The 17,021-nt window shown below is 39.9% G+C and overlaps 1 protein-coding gene across 1 annotated transcript in view; it reads right to left on the bottom strand.

Moving 5' to 3' along the window:
- The window catches only part of TUSC3 (tumor suppressor candidate 3), a 591,066-nt gene extending 574,370 nt beyond the window's left edge, over positions 1-16,696 (bottom strand). Inside the window, exon 1 of the mRNA XM_047092210.1 lies at positions 16,650-16,696. The gene's annotated coding sequence lies outside the window, so the exon portion shown is untranslated. The remainder of the gene's footprint in view (positions 1-16,649) is intronic.
- Positions 16,697-17,021: the final 325 nt, after the last annotated feature.

The following is a 17,021-nucleotide window of genomic DNA, read 5'->3' as shown; positions in this document are numbered from 1 at the left end:
CAACATGTTTCCTGATCATTTTGAGAAGATATTACAATTGAACATACAATGCCAAACAAAGAATCACTGTGTGTACAGAGTGTTTATAGACCGGTTCTGCCCCCCAGGAACACCTGCATACAGGATAGTTATTCGTTGTAATATTCTCTCTCCCCCCAAAACAGTGAAACATTCGTATTAGACTACTATTAACAAATTTACTTTCACAAAGGTATAAGAAAAAATACTTTCTACAACTAAGAGACATGGGCATTCATGTTAGAGCTGTCTAAACACTTCAAGCACATTCAGATGATAAAAATTATATAAATCTCGGTCTTTCAAGTTATCTCAGCTAAACGTTAAACTGCTACATTACTTACCCATCATGGCTAGTTGTTGAGTTGTGATTGTACAGCTTTTGTTTACCTCACATAATATCTTCACTAGTAAGTTTGCCAAATGCGGGGCTAAGACCGCAGGGAGTTTCTGTTTCTATTTTCCTCAAGTGTTAAAATGGCATGGTGCCTCTAAGAGCATTAATATTCTGATATCTGAGTTTTCTGTGCTTTCTCTAGGAAAGAATTTTCCTGGTTGAAATGTTTCCCACCTCATACTCCAGATACTGGAATCCAGATATAGAATGCATTGAGGAAATAACATTAGTGTTTTAACAAGTTGATATTTAAGGAAAACTATTTATGAAGATACAGTCCTCTTGAAATTTCATAAATAATATTTTCACTCATATTTCAAGTGATACGGTAACAAGATTATGTATAAATGTATTATGTGTGCAATTAGAGTTTTTATAAATGAAGTCTGATTGATTAGCTCTGCACTAGTGTTTAGTATAGAAACAATTTTACTCCTGTTTTCACTTTGGTTTGAATAGTAGATAAAAAGTTGTGGAAGAAAAGCTGCTTAAAATATAATATGCATTAGTTGATTTTTTTTGGATAATTTGCTGCTTGTTTACTTTTTAATAGGATAGTTCAAGTTTGGTAAATAACTTATTCTCATTTGATATAGAGTAAAAATTATAATTAAAAAATGATATCATTAAAAAATGATAATTTGAAATTTTAAGCACCTATCTTCTGCAAAAAATTGAAATGGAAGAAATACCTTTATAATCTCTAAATAATAGGTAGAGTTAAATAATGAAAAATAAAATACATTATTTACATAAATCACATCTTATATATACTTTTCTAGTTTCAAAAAATAACTTTTGAGGCCCATCCAAATAACCACAATAATTCCCTACTTTGCCAGAACAGGTTGAAAATTGAGCCATCTCAATACCTATCCTTCGCAAGCTATTCCAAAAAAAAAAAGAAAGGGAAGGAAAACTTCCAGACTTGTTCTATGAAGCCAGTATTACTTTGATTCCTAAACCAGACAGAGACCCAATAAAAAAAGAGAACTACAGGCCAATATCCCTGATGAATATGGATGCAAAAATTCTCAATAAGATACTAGCAAATCGAATTCAACAGCTTATAAAAAGAATAATTCACCATGATCAACTGGGATTCATTCCTGGGATGCAGGGCTGGTTCAACATTCGCAAATCGATCAACGTGATACATCACATTAATCAAAGAAAAGATAAGAACCATATGATCCTGTCAATCGATGCAGAAAAGGCCTTTGACAAAATTCAGCAACCTTTCTTAATAAAAACCCTCGAGAAAGTCGGGATAGAAGGAACATACTTAAACATCATAAAAGCCACTTACAAAAAGCCCACAGCTAATATCATCCTCAATGGGGAAAAACTGAGAGCTTTCCCCCTGAGATCAGGAACACGACAGGGATGTCCACTCTCACTGCTGTTGTTTAACATAGTGTTGGAAGTGCTAGCATCAGCAATCAGACAACAAAAGGAAATCAAGGGCATCAAAATTGGCAAAGATGAAGTCAAGGTTTCGCTTTTTGCACATGACATGATAATATACATGGAGAACCCGACAGACTCCACCAAAAGTCTGCTAGAACTGATACATGAATTCAGCAAAGTTGCAGGATACAAAATCAATGTACAGAAATGAGTTGCATTCTTATACACTAATAATTAACCAACAGAAAGACAAATAAAGAAACTGATCCCATTCACAATTTCAACAAGAAACATAAAATACATAGGAATAAATCAAACCAAAGATGTACAAGATCTGTATGCTAAAAACTATAGAAAGCTTATGAAGGAAATTGAATAAGATATAAAGAAAAGGAAAAACATTCCGTGCTCATGGGTTGGAGAATAAATATTGTTAAAATGTCAATACCACCCAAAGCTATCTACACATTTAATGCAATCCTAATCAAAATTACACCAGCATTCTCAAAGCTAGAACAAGGAATCCTAAAATTCATATGGAACCACAAAAGGCCCCAAATAGCCAAAGTAATTTTGAAGAAGACCAAAGCAGGAGGCATCACAATCCCAGACTTTAGCCTCTACTACAAAGCTTTGATCATCAAGACAGCACGGTATTGGCACAAAAACAGACACATAGACCAATGGAATAGAATAGAAACCCCAGAACTAGACCCACAAAAGTATGGCCAACTCATCTTTGACAAAGCAGGAAAGAACATCCAATGGAAAAAAGACAGTCTCTTTAACAAATGGTGCTGGGAGAACTGGACAGCAACATTCAGAAGAATGAAACTAGATCACTTTCTTACACCATTCACAAAAATAAACTCAAAATGGATAAAGGACCTGAATGTGAGACAGGAAACCATCAAAACCCTAGAGGAGAAAGCAGGAAAAGACCTCTCTGACCTCAGCCACAGCAATTTCTTACTTGACACATCCCCAAAGTCAAGGGAATTAAAAGCAAAAATGAACTATTGGGACCTCATGAAGATAAAAAGCTTCTGCACAACAAAGGAAACAATCAATAAAATTAAAAGGCAACCAACGGAATGGGAAAAGATATTTGCAAATGACATATCGGACAAAGGGCTAGTATCCAAAATCTATAAAGAGCTCACCAAACTCCACACCCGAAAAACAAATAACCCAGTGAAGAAATGGGCAGAAAACATGAATAGACACTTCTCTAAAGAAGACATCCGGATGGCCAACAGGCACATGAAAAGATGTTCAGCGTCACTCCTTATCAGGGAAATACAAATCAAAACCACACTCAGGTATCACCTCACGCCAGTCAGAGTGGCCAAAATGAACAAATCAGGAGACTATAGATGCTGGAGAGGATGTGGAGAAATGGGAACCCTCTTGCACTGTTGGTGGGAATGCAAATTGGTGCAGCCGCTCTGGAAAGCAGTGTGGAGGTTCCTCAGAAAATTAAAAATAGACCTACCCTATGACCCAGCAATAGCACTGCTAGGAATTTACCTAAGGGATACAGGAGTACTGATGCATAGGGGCACTTGTACCCCAATGTTCATAGCAGCACTCTCAACAATAGCCAAATTATGGAAAGAGCCTAAATGTCCATCAACTGATGAATGGATAAAGAAATTGTGGTTTATATACACAATGGAGTACTACGTAGCAATGAGAAAGAATGAAATATGGCCCTTTGTAGCAATGTGGATGGAACTGGAGAGTGTGATGCTAAGTGCAATAAGCCATAGAAAGAAAGACAGATACCATATGTTTTCACCTGAGAAACTTAACAGAAATCCATGGGGGAGGGGAAGGAAAAAAAATGAGGTTAGAGTGGGAGAGAGCCAAAGCATAAGAGACTCTTAAAAACTGAGAACAAACTGAGGGTTGATGGGGGGGGGGGTGGGAGGGAGGGGAGGGGAGGTGATGGGCATTAAAGAGGGCATCTTTGGGGATGAGCACTGGGTGTTGTATGGAAACCAATTTGACAGTAAATTTCATATATTAAAAAAATATAAAAAATTAAAGAAGAAAATTCAGCCATCTCTAACTTGCAGATAATTCTTAAATGTTGTACCTTGAAATTTCCAAAGATGTCACATGCTTTAAGTTTGACCACTTAAATTCATGTTATCAATGTAAATTTAAAGTTACTAATCTATTTTTTTTTTTCAACATTTATTTTTGGGACAGAGAGAGACAGAGCATGAACGGGGGAGGGGCAGAGAGAGAGGGAGACACAGAATCGGAAACAGGCTCCAGGCTCTGAGCCATCAGCCCAGAGCCTGACGCGGGGCTCGAACTCACGGACCGCGAGATCGTGACCTGGCTGAAGTCGGACGCTTAACCGACTGCGCCACCCAGGCGCCCCATTCTATTTTTAATATGTATGTATGATTATTTGAAGATGACTTTTATCTTGCTTCTTGGCTTCTTGCTTCTTGCCCACCATGTACAAATTTATTAATATTATTGTTAGTAAGAAGCAAATAGTGTAGGGGCGCCTGGGTGGTGCAGTCGGTTAAGCGTCCGACTTCAGCCAGGTCACGATCTTGCGGTGCGTGAGTTCGAGCCCCGCATCAGGCTCTGGGCTGATGGCTCAGAGCCTGGAGCCTGTTTCCGATTCTGTGTCTCCCTCTCTCTCTGCCCCTCCCCCATTCATGCTCTGTCTCTCTCTGTCCCAAAAATAAATAAACGTTGAAAAAAAAAATTAAAAAAAATAAAAATAAAATAAAAAAAAAGAAGCAAATAGTGTAAAAGGGATTTAAGTGTGGCTACTAAACCATGGCTAAATTTAGTGGACATTTTCAAGGACCTATATGTGACATAAGGTACTGCTTGAATTCTTTGTTTTCCCCAGAATTTTATTGGAATTTAATGTTTTATTGGACAGTGGAAAGATTTAGAGGCCTCTTGAGAACAAAGTTACTAAATTTGCTTGGGCTGATTTGAAAGAGGGCCCCTTTCTCAGCACCAGACTCCAGTTACCCATCCGGTAAGACAGGCTGTGACTGGATGAGTGGAATGGCATTCTTCACCATGTAGAGTCATGGAAGGACAAGGAACACAGAGAGAGTACAATGTTCATCAGGAAAGTCTACCTCCTTGCCTTTGCTCACTGGAGGGGTAATGAGCGGTATGCTCACCTGGTTTTCTCCTCTAAAGTTAAGGGAGTGGGGCTTCAAAAGAATCACTCTTAAAGTTTCTTGTATCCCCAAGAGGGATAGGCTCCATCCTTGCCGGAAATCTGCTTAGCTCCATAGTCGCTAGTTTGCCCAGGTGCTACCAGAGAAATGATAGATGAAGAGATAGAATAGTGCGATGCTGAATCAAAGTGAGAGAAAACAGATGGCCCTCTCGAGTTCTGAGGCTGTGAGGCCGGTAGGAGGTCACTCCTGCATGTGACCACAGGCCCCGATGTGATGACATTGGAGGATGGAATTTTGCATGGGAGCATTATAGGAAGACAAAGACACTGGACCCTTGAAAGACTAAAGCATACAGCTGTTCAATGGATGCCAGGCAAAAAAATGTAGCTGAAGCTTATAAGGCACCTTCAGGGTCTGGGGGGTCTGATTAGGATTGAGTCCCTGGATGGACCACAGGGCCCTTTGAGTCCTCTTTCTCAATGAACCTAAAAACATGAGCTAAACAAGGGCACAATAATGTAATTGTGGACACTCTCCCAAGGAGAGCTTTCTCTCTGCTCCAATACCAACGGGTCAGCACAGGGAAGAAAGAGCACGTGTGACCATGGGGATGAGGGAAAGGAAAGGACACAGTGGATGAAGGAGAGAACTTCCCTTTGAATAGGAGTTTGAGATTTTTTAAATACTTTGTTTCTTAATGTTTATTTATTTTTGAGAGGGAGAGAGAGAGAGAGAGAGAGAGGGAGAGAGAGGGTGAGAGAGAGAGAGAGCTCAAGCAAGTGGGGGACGGGCAAAGAGAGGGGACAGAAGATTTGAAACGGGCCCCAAAGCAGGGCTTGAACTGGTGAACGGCAAGATCATGACCTGAGCCGACTTCAGAAGCTCAACCAACTGAACTATTCAGGCACCTCTGTTTCTCCTCTTTAAATGACTAACCCACAGAACATGTTCAATAAATATTGTTGAACCAATGAATTCTTATAATTTACCTAACAAATTAAGTATTTTCTGTAAGAGTCAGAAGAGTCAGAATAAAGCCACATTACTTGATTCTCGACTTAGTACTTTTTTCCCTTAACGTTACATCGTTTCTACATCATTTCTACATTCTTCTACATTATTTTACATATAAACACTATTTACGTTAATTTTCAGATGTGAATTAAGTTACTGCTTTGAAGACCTGAACCGTGTCAACCTTGTAAATGACAGTCTTCAGGACTTTGTTTTTTAGTCATTTGCTAACTTGTATGACGTCGTTAGAAAAATGCAGGGTCTACGTTTCTCGGTGTATTTCTGAAGAAAGTCTTGGGTTTCATTCAAGGTTTCACTGACCCTGGCTTTAGTATGACTGATGTCTTCTTAAGAAATATCATCAGTTACTATGACACTGTGGCCATGTAGAACATTTTGGAAGTTTCAAGTTTGGAAACATCAGAATTAAGAGTTCCTGAATGTCTGGTCAAATTTAAGGCTTCCAGAGTGCAAAATAACTTTTCATTATGTGGGGAAAACAGTTTGGGGGTTCCTTGTTACCTTTTTAAAGAAACGTGAGTAAAAAATATAAAGTAAGATGGGACTTCTACATTATTCTGTTAGTAAGGACAGCAGGATAAGATGATGATATACTTTAACTGAACACTCGTATTAGTAAAAATGTTTGGCAAGTCAAACCTGCAGGACCCTAAGGATACTAGTGATGGAAATAAATGGACACTTGTCAAAATATTGCACTCTCTCCTTTCATTTGAGCAGAAAACACATCCGTAGGCACGATGAACCACTTATGTAGACAAGATGCATCCAGCAACCCAAATGGTATGATGTGTCGTGATCACTACCGCCACCAGCTTTCTTACTTCTAGTTCATGATTTGGCATATGTGAAATGATGGTATATTGTGTGACCTTCTTAGCACTCCATCTGTCGGCAGTATCCCATGCAGATTCTGCGTGTCTTTCTCCTTCTGACAGTGGTGACTTGATTGCAGCTGTAGCAAATGTTATATAGCGGTACCTCACCAAAGCATCCCAAGCATCCTCTACAAACGCTCCGCATCTGGACATGACTAAGGGACTTGAGATGTGAGCTCCTTCCCATCTCTGGCAGTTTCTTGTTTAACCCTTATTGATTGTTAATCCTACCAACCGCAGTCATTTCCCACAAATGTGTCCCACCGTGTTTAAACTCCATCTCAACAATCTATTCTCTCACTCTCGGAAGAAGGTGTTGCTTCTACTTTTCTGCGATCATGGCAACCTTTTTTTCTGAAGCCTTATAACTTTACACATCTTCCCTGCAAATGCTTCCACTCTTTTGCCATGCTCTCCTTCTGACCACTTTGAACCCATGCACTATCTATTCCCAATCCTTATTTGCTCTGCATAATGTGCTTGGTGAGTGACTCTAGCAGAGCTCTTTGCTAGTGTGTATTTCTTCCTGTGTTTGTGTTGCCACCCTCTGCCTGCAAACGCAAGTATTTAGGTCTCCACTCTCTGAAAACAACCTCTCCCTCAAGTTATCATTCTTCCTCCCTTTTCTTCCTTGCCACGCCTCTTGAAAAAGATTGCCTTTGCTGCCTGCCACCTTTCCACCTCTTGTCTTTTTTTTTTTTTAACGTTTATTTATTTTTGAGAGGGGGAAGGGCGCAGCAAGAGGACAGGGACAGAGGATCTGAAGTGGGCTCTGTGGGATCTGTGCTGACAGCACACAGCCCGATGCAGGGCTGAAACTCACAAACCGTGAGATCGTGACCTGAGCTGAAGTCAGACGTTCAACCAACTGAGCCACCCAGGCCCTCCTCCATCTCTTACCATTTAACTTATTAGCCCACCTCTTTCGTGATGACTTCCTGTTCCCCGTTCGACTCCACCGGCCTCCTCCCTCATCTGTGGTCACCACCTCCGCCTGCCTTTCTGAGTTTCCCCTGTTTCAAGAACATTAACCTATTTTTCCCACTTATTTTTTTTAACTTTTTCTCTTTTCTGCTTGCTCTTCTTGCTTTTTCCACATTCCATGTATTTGCTTTCCTTAAGTTTGTTTAATTTTTACCATCACTGCTGTCACCATTGTCGTCGCCATCTTCCATCCTCTCTGTTCCCAATGTGTTCACCCCCAAGGTCTCCTCTTTCCACACTCGCTCTCCACAGAGTGCTTATCTTGCATTTCCAGCTGTCAGATCTGTGTTTATATTCCACTGGATTTTTTACTACCACCTTAAACTTAAGAGATATAAAAGTAAACTCATTCTATTTTTCCCAAACCAATTCTCTCTCCCGATGTTGAAATTTGGATTTATGATAGCATCATTCTCTCAGTCACCCGGGCAGGAACTGTCAAAGAAAGAGTCGTGTTGTTTGCTGTGGCATGCACTTTCCCATCATTCCACCAACAAGTAGCCACATGTATAGATCCAAAAACCCTTCATCTTTTCCTCTGGATTTTTTTTCTTTCCTGTCTATTCTGTTTGTCAATTACTGGTTCCTCTGACTGGAACTTGCACACTGTTTCCCACGTTGTCTCTATTATTCCCATTTCTTCACAATATAATTTATGTATCCATCCTGATTTTTCACAAACTACTTCCATGTCAATCTTCCCACAGCACAGATTTAATCACTGAATTCTCCATGCAAAATGACCCGCCATTGCCTAATAAATTAAATTATATATATCCAACCCAAAGTCCGATTATAATTTCTCCTTTCAAACTGATGGCCCATTACTTCTTTATTTTTGTGTATTCTCCACTCAATTACAATACTAAATCCTGAATACTTTGTTTTTCAAAAAAAATTTTTTTTATACTATATCCTCTGCCTACATTTTCGTCTCTATTTATTGAAACCTAAAAATCGTCCTGCTATGTGACGCTTATCCTGATCTTTCTTCTTGACTTCTAAAATTAAAAGTGATTGCCTCCTTTGAAAAAGTCACCTCCTAATTAAAATCAGGACATAAAGTAGAGATGTACTAACAGGTAAACTGGGGGGAGCATCTGATCTGAAATGGTAAATGGAAAAGTCAAAGTCAATTACTGAATCTGTTAAACATGAGATGCTGAATACTAAATGGGGGCAGGTAATTCTACTGCCTTGAGAACAAATATGAGAAAACAGTAAACTACATAGTGCAACAGATATGTTCTATCTTGAATTCTACTTAACCAAATCATTCTTGCTTTCAACCCCACCTTTTCTTTTTAACATTAACAAACTCAACAGTTCTGATACCCTATCCATAATAGGGATACATCATGGCACGGCTTCTCATTGGCTGAGACAGGAATGATTCGGGAGCATCTTCATTGTGGGGAACATATTCCTATCTTAGTGGAGGTGCCACACGTAGATTTAAAAAGCACCTCAGAGGGGTGCCTGGGTGGCTCAGTCAGTTAAGTGACCCTTGGTTTCAGATCAGGTCATGATCTCACAGTTCTGGGAGTTTGAGCCTCAAGTTCTGGGATTCTCAGTGTCCCTCTCTCTCTGCCCCTCTCCCATTCGTGCTGTCTCAGTCTCTCTCAAAATAAATAAATAAACTTAAAAAAAAACTTTAAAAAGCACCTCAGAGATCATAAGCCACCATTCCCACACCCCACTTTTCTCCCTGGCCAAGATACTCACTAGTATACCTTTCTCTTCTATACTAAATGATAAACTTTTTGAAGGCAGATGGTAGGTATTACTCATTATTGTATCTCTCGGATCACTTAGTGTAGTGTGTGGTACATAGTTGAGACTAAATAAATCTGTTGTGCTTGATGAAAGGGAAATTTGGATTTAAAAATTGTACATGGCTTCCTTAATTACAGAATTAATTTTTCCTACTTGAATATAATGTAAGATCTTCTACATTTATAAGCACAGATTTATTTTACATTTACAAGGGCATATAGCATGATTTAATATTTCCTTCTGAGAATTATTTAACAACATATCGGATTCTACTCTCTTACATATTATAATATCGAAGCTTTGAAGGTTATCATTTTAATCTCTGACAGTGGAATGCAGTTTTATTCCAGACCCCAGAGTCTTCTAATCTTTAAATTACTTTTTTGGTCAATATAATGAGATCTTAAAGAGGGAAAACAAGAAAATATGAACAAGCATAACTTATGGCTTAAAATTCTTATTAAAGGGAAATTTATGACTCATGCAGATTATTTTGTTGAGATAAAACAAAATATTTGACAAACTATCTCAATGAATATTTCGTTTTCTTTTCAAAAACAATTTAACACCCATCAAAACATAAGTATAGGGAAAATGTGAAAGCAGTTTAGTGTAAATGACATTTTTAAAGAAAATATTAATAAAAAAAATCCATGAACTAATAGCAGGCCCAAGATGTAAAAAAAAATCCCTCTTGACAAGCAAGATTTCATATATTTCTAATCTTAGTTTAGACACATGTTAAAGAGTAATATTAAAAGGGCTTAATAGTAACTGCTAAGATCATACTCTGTATCAGGTACTTTTCTTCTTACATTGCATATTTTATATTAATGGATTATTAGTGCTACCAAATGGTTTATACATATTATCTCTAATATCTCAATTACCTTGCAAGGAAAATATTGTTATCTAAAACTCTCATAAATTAGTGCCAGACTAGATATGAATAAAAATGTGCTTAATTCCAATCATACTGCAATACTTGATGTAGAATGTTGTGACAAGTCTTACGTATTTTATCTCCTCTTTTGCTCTCCTCTATGCTTAGATACTAGTCCAGGAAAACAAGACAGGATCTATTGCCCACGAGTGAGGAAGCTTTCCATGGGAACAATTCCCTTGCTATATCACTACTCACCACTTTGATTTGAAAGGTTTTAATCAAATGCTTCATGCAGAAGAAATGGTACTCTCTCATATATTCACACACCAACAAATACACGTGCGTATTATATGGTTCGTATAGTTAGAATGCCAAGGAGAGGGGCAAGTACACTGGAAATCAGTATTTCTTAATGAGACAGAACCGCAAAATAAATGTAGTCAAAAATAAAAAAAAATCAGGTATAAATCAAACATAGAATTCTTACTATAAAAGTGCTCTGAAAATCAGAACATCCAAAAAGCTACCAAGTCCTACCAACCACATGAAGAAAGCACTTGCCATTTATTATTGCCTTATATACTCACTGTATCTGGGGAGCCCATCTGTTATTAACAGATGCTTAGTTGCCAAAGAGAGGAATTCTGTTTCATGCTTTATTGTGTAGTGACATTATATAAAGCACTGCTTTATGTCATCATTTCTGGATTGATAGCTGACAGCCACAAATTGACCCACGTCAAATGGTAGATTTTCTGGAGAGGTCAATAAGAAAAGAATCAATAGTGCAGATGCCTGTAGGGTTAGGCAAAAGAGGCTGAGCAATATTTTAGGTGTCTGGGTCAAGTCATTCAATAATTCATGCGCCATAAATAGAAATAGGTTATTCGGTTAAATGTATCTGTTCATCTATCTTTGTACGTGGGGCATCATAAAATGGGACAAAATATTTGGGGTCCTTTTGACAGGCCTGTTTGATAGGGATTTAAATTGGAGGATCCGCTGTTCTCAGGCAAGTAGGAGAGTGCTGGGTGGACCCACTCACAAGGATGGGTCTCGTAGCCCTGCTTTCCTTGCACTTTCATACTAAATCTGCCACTGTGTCCCTGTCTTTATCCTTTCAGGGCGCTAAAACAAAAATGCCACATACTGAGGGGCTTACAAACAACAGAAATTTATTTCTCACAGTCTGGAGGATGGGAAGTCCACAGGACTTGGTGTCAGTGACTTACTATCTTCTTGCTGTCACTTCAGGTGGTAGAAGGCACGAGTGATCTCTCTGGGGCCTCTGTTATAAGGGGACTAATCCCATTCATGAGGGATTCACTTTCATTACCTAATGACCTCTCAAGGTTTCACTTCCTAATACCATCACAGCGGGGGTTAGAATATCAACATATGAATTTTAGGGAGACACAAACATTTAGACAATAGCAGTTTCTGCATAAGTAAGATTCACATAACACTGTATATTACATGGGTCACATAACACTATCTATTACAAGGGTCACATAAGACTATCTAGTACATGGGTCACATAACACTATCTAGTACATGGGTCAGATGGAGGTTGTGCATTAGGTCTATAGAATCAACATGGGGAGCTAAATTAAGTGACCAATAATTCTAAATCTGCTTTGATTTAGAATTTTAGGATAATATTAAGTGTATCATAAACAAGTCTACATGCACTGTTTGGGTGCTGACATATAACCTCTATTTGAAGGTGTTATTTTCCTAAACACAGACCTGGCAGAGTATGTTGGTATCACGTGATCATGTCTTTATTTTCTCAGCAGTTAAATAAAAGAAGACTACTGATAGTTGAAGGATTTTAAAAAAATTATTGGTTTGATTTAGGACAGTGCTTTTGAAAAGGTATTCCTGAAGAATAATGATTGTGCAAGCTGTTCATAAACATTAGGTGAAAACTGGGCTCCGAGGATTTATATGTTTGAGCAAACATGGGTGAAAAAAAGTTAAAGTGGTCTCTTGCAGGAGATCTTAGAACTTTTAAAGCGCTAATGAGGGGAGGCCCAGTTCTCAGTCAGATGGGAGAAGCAGACTCCCATCAGACTCTCTTAGTGGAGAGCTCTTAAAAGTTAACAGGAACAGATGGATTGGAGACTAGAATCGAAGTACCAGTGAAATAGCTGTGAATTTATCATTTTCCCCGTCTTGCGTATGATGGGCTGGATTCAAGGTATTGAGAACCCATAAGTGGACTTCTGTATGGACAGAAGGAGTTGGGGAGAAGCCCTCTAGTTAGATTTGAGGAGTAGGAAAGGGGTCCGCTGGCAGTGACAGGGGGCAGCAGGGACATGCAATGATCTAAAATTCTGAAGAGGAAGCTTCCTCTCCATTTGGAAGGGCTATGGTCCAAAAGGGTGGGAATGAAGCCCTGTTTTCCTGTTTCTCTGTCCTTTTTCCCCTTGGTTCCAAACACGAGTACAGTTGAGGTAAGTACACAGCAGAGCAGAAAAAAAAAGCCCCATCTTTTTGGCCAAAGACCTAAAAAAGAGAGTCTATGGGAACAAAGAGCCAGAAAGATCATGGAGGTCAGAAAAGTGACCCAAGAAGGTTGTCTATGAACTCCTGTGCTGAGCCCAGAACTACACATGCATGATCTAATCTTAAACAATACACCAAAGAAGTTGAGAATTGTAGTAAGCAACAGACCGTCGCTCACGTCTCAGAATGGCCATGGGTGGTGCATCCACGGGGCAGATCCTAAAAACACTTCAAAGACTTTGAAGACAGAAATGACATTGAAATAATAACCCACAAATGACTGATTTGAATATGTGACTGGAACCAAACCGTATTTATGGCCTGCTAAGGCAAAAATATCAACATTTCCCAGAGGATTAAAACGAGTCTCAAAGCATAATGTTTCAAATGTTCAGGAGCCAGTGCAAATTTATCTGGCATACAATGCTTAGCAGCCTTTTGAGATGGTTAGACGAGGTTTTGGGACTTGTATAAAGGATAGGTGGGGTTTTTTTTCTTCCTGTTTTTATAAAGACTCAACTCATAAGACAAGTCGTACAAGTTGTCTTCATTTGTAGGTTAGTTGTTTTTAATTCCTCAAAGAAGTGGGTTGTAACCTTTGTGATATGAAGGCATTGACCCATCCATCCAGTGACATGAACTTCAATTTGCTTCTTTATATTGGGGAGATCTTTAGCTAATAGAAATCAGAAGATTCCCATGTGCTAGATTTAGAGCTGTTTGTCTTTGGAATGTCCCCCTGACGCCCCCAGCACTGGGTACATAGTTTCGCTTAGCTTAGGGAAGAAGACCTAATTAAAAAGTTTCTATCAGATTCTGAATATCAGTTTCCAACTTGGCTAACTTCTGACCATAAAGCTACTTAAATCATTTCAATTATCTTATCAAGCTTCAGCTGGGACAAGCAATTAATAATTCTGGCAGTATTGGACAACCCCATACTACCCTCCCAAGATACAGAGTCACTCCCAAGATAGCCAAAATAAGGGACTTTATTCCTGCCGGCACTGCTAGGTTGGGTTCGTATCAAAGAACTGAGCCCTGAATGCGACATGGTGTAGTTTTTTAAATATATTTTTTACTTCTTTGTCTCCCATATATATGGTAACACACAAACATGTAGTCTGATTAAGTGGTCTCATGTTACAAGGTCATGAGGGGTATTGTCATATACACGTATAGCCAGGTTGCCTTGAGGTTTGTTTGTTTTTTTCTTTCCTTAGGGAGGGGACCCTACCACACTGGAAAGAGTCACTAGGACCCTAAGCCACAGATGGAATGTACCCCTCATTTCTGCCTGGCCATACATTTTTGGCCCCCAAGCTGACAGTGAGCTGCCTGCATACATAAGCACCAACAACCTACATGTCCCAGGCAGTCAGAAAGCCAAGCAAAGTTCTCAGGACACAAAATGAATCAAACAAAAAAGGCAATATCTGTCCTTGGGAAGGAAAGGATTGGCAACCAATGGGCACCCCAAAATCCAATTCACAAAATCTGAATTTAGAAAGGAATTTGGGAAGAGATTTTACCTTTCTTTCTTCTTTTTAAAGTTTAATTATTTACTTTCACAGAGAGAAAGAAAGAGAGAGAGAGACAGAAAGAGAGCAACCAGGGTAGGGGCAGAGAGAGAAGGAGAGAGAGAATCCTAAGCAGGCTCCATGCTGTCAGTGCACAGAGCCCCACGCAGGGCTCGATTCCACAAACCGTGAGATCATGACCTGATCAAGAGTCGGATACTCAACTGACCGAGCTGCCCAGGAACCCCTACCTTTCCTTCTTGACCAAGCACTATGGCGCTCCAAGAGTGAAGGCTTTGGTAAGAATTCTCGCCCTTTGCTGGATTCTGACAGTTTTCCCAGATCCTGTCTACAGCCTCCAGAGCAAGTGGGGTTAAAGTAGAAATGATAGCTCTGGTATCTATCAGAATTTGGTACAGTTTTCCAACAACATTAATTTTAGTATCCCCCTGTCTAAGGGACTAACTGATAACAGTTTACCAGAGAATCCCTCAGAGTACCATCAACCCAGGGTGGAGCAGGCCCTCCTTCGAGGCTTAAGAGGGGGCTTTTGAGTTAGTGTGGAAGGATTTGACAAAACCTTCAAGGACAATCTTCTGTAGTGTCTCAGTTGATTGCCAGGGAGACACTGCTTTCTGGGCCAGTGTTTTGAGGATAGACCCCTAGAAGGGTGCAAAGGAGGAGGCCCAGGTGTTTTAGGTTTCTGGCCTTGGAGCTTTTGAGGTTGGATGGCCACTAACCTGGTAGCTTCGGTGTATAGTCTAATGGTCTCTTCAGAACATAAAGGCAATTCAGACAGAAGACTTGTAGACTGAGGATAGAGGGGAATAGCAGGAGATACAACAGTCTTATCGTCTTTTGTTTTAGGTACCTCTTGGGTCTTTAATTTTTCATTAGCTTTCTGCAAGGAAACCTGCAATAGGAAGCTATTTTGGAATCGTGAAGTCTTTTGGAGGCTTCTGCGAGCTAATTAAAATAGGTATCCCATTCTGTTTGCTTGATTTGGGAAACCTTGCTTTCAAATGCCTTTCTTACAGGAACGATGTTGCCTAATTGGAACGTTCCCCATAACGGCCATTGTAATTCTAGTTGTCTTGGTAAGGTTGTACCGTTTCTGTAGATATCTGCAGCTTCCAGGACTGTAGTTCTGAGACATAAAATAAGCAGGTGTGCTGTGTGGTCCACACTCAATTCTTTGAAACTTTTAGGATCCCATTTCTTTAGCTAAACCTTCAGTCTCTTGGAGACAAATTAACACCCAAAAGGGATGTGCCCCTGGGTCAGAGACTGTGTGTCTTTTACAGCGTACCTTGTGGCAAGGAAGTTTTCTTGAGGTTGGTGCATAAACTTGGTTGGTGTCGAGTTTACCCATTTCTTGACAGCTTAACTTAGCATGTGAATCTTCGAGTTAGGTGGTGAGTGCTCCAACGACTTTTAAGTGCGTACCCCCTGCCCACCGACTTTATGGCTTTGGCTTCCCAGATTCCGATTAGCAAGAAACCTATTATTCTCTCCACAAGATGTCTTTATGGGGGAAGATGCCCTGATGGCTTTTAACAGGCCGATTTGTGCCTATTTCAATTCTGATGGTCAAAACAGTCTGAATTTCCTGTGATAACTTATTTTCCTGAGGGCCTCCCCACCTTGGTTTATGCTGTGGACTTATCTCAAGGCTTTGTGATCCTCTGACAGCTCCCAGCCAAGGTGGACTCCCAAATATAACTATCCTGGAACCTCTCTGGGACCCCAGAAATTTTCTGGGAATTTTAACAAGCTCTGGAACCTTTATTCCAGATACCTATATCGCTGCTGGGAAGAAGCAGAAAGAGAATGAGAGAGAGAGAATCCTAACCAGGCTCCATGCTGTCAGCTCAGAGCCCAACGTGGGGCTTGAACTCACGAACCGTGAGATGGTGAGCTGAACCGAAATCAAGAAGCGGATGCTTCACTGACTGAACCATCCAGGTGCCCATTTGTTTTTGTTTTTGTTTTTCTCATAAAGATTGTTTGGTTCGGAGAGCTCACACGAGAGAGTGGAGCTCAAATCCGAGAGCGACTTACCTGGCTCTCAGTAATGAGGAGAGGAAGAGTGAACTCAAAGGGTTCGGTAAGTGTGTCTCATGCTCAGGCTGTTAGCAGTCAGCTTGAAATCCCATTCTTTGTTGCCAAAAACTGTTGAAAAACGATGAAAGCAAACAATTTAGGTGATACAAACTTTAACACTGGAGAAAGTAGACAGCCTCCTGTGGAGCACTGTAAAATGGGCCAGAAGCCAGGAAGCTTTTGTACGATAAAGAACAAAGAACAAAAGAGACTTACATAGAAAACACCTCATTGTCTAGGGCCACGCAGTCGATCTTGTTGGGGGTGAGAAGACCCAGAGCTGGCTTGGCATCTGAGAGTGGCTGACTGGATATACTGTGACTTTGGTCA

This window comes from Lynx rufus, unplaced genomic scaffold (genome assembly GCF_022079265.1).
Source record: "Lynx rufus isolate CCGP_SWC_20201006 ecotype Redwood Valley unplaced genomic scaffold, mLynRuf1.p SCAF_3, whole genome shotgun sequence".
In the NCBI taxonomy this organism is placed as follows: Eukaryota; Metazoa; Chordata; class Mammalia; order Carnivora; family Felidae; genus Lynx; species Lynx rufus.
This window is presented reverse-complemented; position numbering and strand designations above follow the sequence as displayed.